We start from the raw sequence: 4933 nt of genomic DNA, 5'->3' as shown, positions 1-4933 counted from the left end.
CTGAAGAGATGATAAACACTGATGGCTTTCATGTCTTAGGAAAAGCTATTTCCCACCAGAGAGCTGCTCTGTCTGCCTATGTTAGGGTCAGGATGTTACAGAGGAAACAGTCCCAGGGAGTCTTGAGCAATCTGGCCAGCTTTGCTGCTGTATAACAAGGAATGATTATAAGCACTTAAATACAGAACTTGAATTTTATTGATTTGCAGAACGCCTAGGTCATGTGTCAGAGAACCTCAGCATAGAAAAGACTCAATCAGCATTTATTAGACTTAAATAATAATTGCAAGAGGGAAGGTCTCAGTTTTACTGACACTTACATGGGATAATGCAGGTAATTTTTCATACATTTCTCTAGATCTTTAAAATGTCTAGAAAGATCTAATAACTAGCTTGTATAAATATAGGCCACAGAAAACTAGGTTCAATAACCACACAAGGATTTAATCAGTAAAATCCAACATGTGAGAAACTTTACCTAGGACAACTGACTTGGTTTCTTCAACACGTTAATTGTAAAGAGAGAGAGAGAAAGAGAAACTGACCAACCCATGGATTTTTAAAATCTATGTAAAGAACATAAACAAAATTCAAAATGTGGATTTTTTTTTCTTTTAAGGATTCTGATTTGAACAAACTAAATGAAAAAAAAAAAAACCTAAACAAATATCTATGAAGCAATCATGGAGACTTGAACACAATTTTTGATATTAAGGAATTACAACCAACATTTTAGAAGTGACAATGGTATGATGGCTATGTTTTGGTGGCCTTATATTTTATAGATACAGATGGAAGTATTTACAAATAAAATAATTTCATGTCTGGGATTTGTTTTCAAATAATCTAGGAAGAGAGGAAGCAAGTGGAGTGATTGAAAGTTCTGTATTAAGTACTGACCCACCCCAGTGTATTTATATTTACACCACTTGGCCTCTTAATTTTGCCTCAATTGAGCAAAGTGTGTTGCTTGTCCCACCCATTGCATGCTACACACGTTCTATTACTGCAGGCATCACACATTACTGTGGTTTGTTTCCCACGCTGGCAACTTTTTCTGCAGAAAATATTTTGGGAAAATAAAAGTGAAAATTGCTACACAGAGTCATTTCTTCATCATCCTCCCTAATGAAGAGAATTAACACTTCCTTAGTTTCAGCCCTGCCACATAAAACTTTCGAAGAGAACATAGCAAATGCTAGCAGGATGTTCTGTGTTCTTTATCCACACCTCAGCTCCTCCCTACTAACAGACCATTATTTCATCTTCTCTGGGGTTTAATTACAAAAATCATCAATCCCTATCTTACTTTCTTCTAGTCCCACCTCTTCAATGTCTCTTTTTAAATTATTATCCATCACTACTGGATTGTGAGTTAACAAGTTTGGAACTGATTGCTCTTCTTAGTATCCCACGCTTAGCATGGTATCAAGTATATAGTGGACAATGACAACAATTTTTAAAAATAATTTGAATGGATACCAAGCTCCAAAGGAATATTCTGTGTGTAACTTAAATGCGAAAACCTGCAGTTTTATTGTAAAGAATTCTGAAGGTCTTTACATAAACCAAAAGAGAATATATAATATTAAAATAAGAAAAAAGAATCATATCTCTTCAAAAAGAACATTATATGTGTTTGGGAGTACTGCCTTATGACAAATAACTAGTTTTTCAAACTTTTTTTGTAATGTCTTGTCAAAGCAATGTAGCAATGTCTAAAAGTCATGATGAATCTGGGAATATTAGAGCAGATTAATTTGCAAGTACTCAGACTTCTCTGTCATTAAAATGTCAATGCAAGGCATTATATCTACTAAAGGTAAATTATTTGTGTTACGAAGTGTGACACCCTCTAACAATAAACACTATGCTACCATGTAGAATTAGTGCTGCAGTCTTATTTCCAGCATAATAAATAGGCATTCTGATGAGTACTCTGAACCTTGTAACATTTTGAACTGTTAAAGGATGTCTTGATTTGCAATAGGAACTAAACTGCACCTAGTCTCTCTTACTAAGGATGGCAATCAACCAATTTATGTATAAACTCACTCATGACTAAGAGAAAATGTGGATTCTAGAGCCATGCTATTTCTCTTTACCTACACTCTTCTTAGAAACTTAGTAAGAATGCCCAAAATTGCAAAGAAAACTGCTCAAACTTTTAAGAAATATCTATCAAATCCAGGGAAAAAAGTGTATTCACCTTTTAATGAGAACTATATATTTTCTTTATGGTGCTTGCACAGTAAGCATACAAATCTCCAAAAGTTACCAAGTCTAGGACACTATGAAAATCAATTTTTCATTGAATGACTGCTCATATCCATTCAGCATGAATTATTGCCTTATTAAGTACCAGAGACTTTTTCTCCCTAACTGTACACCCCATTGTACCAAATCTAGTTAGATGAAGCAGAAACAAATTCATAATTCCTAACACTTATTCAAATTCTTTGGACTAGAAACTGCACTGGAGATAGTCTTCTCATTTCATCACATTTTTCTCTCAGTCAGATTCATACTAACAAGGCTCTCATGTATCATTGCTTTTTGCTTTTTATGAAAAAGAAAAGAATTCCCACTAATTTCACAGTACAATGATTCATTCATTACTTAATCCTGTTTCTTAGTCTATTAAAATTAAAGATGCATATGCCCTGTTGTGCCACAGTATTATATTCAACAGTTGGCTAAATAACGTGAAAAATGAAATTAAAACTATTCTACAATATCTTTAATGGATATTTTTAAAACCTCGCTGCCTTATCTTTCCTGATTTATCCTGGACTGAATAGCTGACTGCTTTTTTCTCACTGAGATTTTTAAAGTTCTGTTACAAAGATAAATCACAGTTGAAAGCTTGGCATTAGCATTATTATCCACCATCTATATATTGTATAGGATTTGTACAGTGAGACTTATAAGTACCATATTAGCAAACAGAATTTTCTTTTTAAAGTACAGTAAGGAAAAAAAAACACCAAGAAAGTCCCCACTTCAACATGAAGGAAAAAAGTCTCTTTCTTACCACTCAAGTTATTAAATCAGACTTTCAAATTAATTTCACAAAGCAGAAAAATGGTGGTGGTGGACCAACAAAGGTAACTATCTACAGAAAGGGACTTTAACTGGAATACAGAGCCTCATACTCTGAATGCTAATTGTTGTGAACTAGGGATAACCAATAAAGTGCTTAGTAGCTGCTTTAGTTCACCGTTCACTCAGGAGACTGTCTAGATGCAAATATCACTATAAATCAGTCATTATTAAAATTCTGTTGGTGCAAGAGATATATTTAGAGATGTACGGGCAATAATTCTACCTTCTTCTCCAGAGACAGGGTGAATACGGTCTGTTTCTGACTCTGTTTCAAGAAATAGAAGACTCCAAAATTTGTGATAACTGACTTTGTTTGTCTCATGCAAACAGAAACACACAATACGTAATTTTTGTGTCTAGGAATTAATTACATTTGCTATTCACAGACCTTGGTATCTTTCATTAGTTTGAAAAAGTGTATAGCCAGTACCTCTCCAAATATTTCTTTTGTCACATTTTTTCTTTCCTCTTTTTGGAACTCAACTACATAATTACTAAATCTTTTCAGCATGTCCTTTATATCTTATTTGGTTTCTATTTTCCAAAGTTGTTTCTCTTTGTGCTCAAGGTAGATATTTCTTACTTATATTTTTTAGTTAGAATTTGCATTTGATTTTTTTCTTTTAGAGTCCAGCTTTCTGGTGACATAATCAATATTTTCATCTATTTTCTTATCATGTTAATGATAGCTACTTTAAAGTATATATTTGACTTTTGTAATGTCACGATCATCTTTTGCTATTGCTTTATCCTTATTTGGCCATATTCCCTGGGCATTAATTGCAATTTTTCAAAGAATGCTAGAATGTATAAAAACTATACAGTATAGTAACTCCCTAAAAATTAGATATGATATTTTTGCTGGCAAGTAAATAGAAGACTGACCATTACCTTGGATCCCTTTGAAGTTAGTATATTTCTAACTTACTCCTAAGGAAAAGCCTTTTCAGAGGACCCAATAAAAAGTTTGAGATATAATTAATCAGGACTTTTCCTTGCTGGTCCTGAAATCTAATTTTCAGGTCCTATGAAGCTACACGAATTCTGCTTGGTGTCTTGGAGTCTCACTCTCCATACATGCACTAAGAAGTGAGTAAATACTTCAAAAAGATATTGTAAACTAAACACTAGGTTGCTGTCCCCTGTCTTTGCTTCTTTCTCTAGGACCAGAAGGTTCTGGCTTTCTCAGAACTCTATATTCCAATGTTTGATCCCTAATATCAGTAACTTTGTTGCTATGAGCCACTGTTTTCTATTTCTCCATGCTGCTCTCTGAGACTTTCCAATTGTTCTGGGAGGTAAAAAAACAATTGCTGAGAAGGCAGTGTTCACACATCTACCCTGATCTTTTCTCCACAACTTTGGATATCTTGGTTTTACTGCAATGCCTTCAAACAGGCTCTTCTTGTTATTTATCCTGTTATCTTTTGGTTCTTTTAGGCAGGAAGGAGAGATTAGCATCAACTCATCATCACAGCTGATAATGAAGTTCCTTCACAATTTTTTTAATGAGAGGAAAATCTAAACTAGAAGGACTCTTAAAATGTTAAGTCTATATGAGCACTATGTAATGTAATTGCAGTACATTTAGAGAAAAAGTCAGATGACTCGATGCTATTAGCCCTGTATAACTACTATTAGCTGTGTAATTATAAGCAAGAGACACCACGTTTGGAGTTGAATTCACTTACATGCAAGTAAGGAATCCTTGTATTTCTTTATATATTTCATAGAATTAAGTGAGTGAATGACTTGCCTGGGTCCTGCCCATTGATGACTTTTCACTGATAATTAACCTTAGAAACAAACTTATTTCACATCAAAAAAC

At 33.8% G+C, this 4933-nt stretch overlaps 1 protein-coding gene across 7 annotated transcripts in view; it reads right to left on the bottom strand.

Moving 5' to 3' along the window:
* The window catches only part of IMMP2L (inner mitochondrial membrane peptidase subunit 2), a 958934-nt gene that overhangs the window by 545503 nt on the left and 408498 nt on the right, over window positions 1-4933 (bottom strand). The gene's annotated exons all lie outside the window — the stretch shown is intronic.

The sequence above is a fragment of the Ovis aries genome, chromosome 4 (genome assembly GCF_016772045.2).
Source record: "Ovis aries strain OAR_USU_Benz2616 breed Rambouillet chromosome 4, ARS-UI_Ramb_v3.0, whole genome shotgun sequence".
Lineage (NCBI taxonomy): Eukaryota > Metazoa > Chordata > Mammalia > Artiodactyla > Bovidae > Ovis > Ovis aries.
Note: the sequence above shows the minus strand (reverse complement) of the source record. Positions and strands in the feature narration are given on the sequence as shown.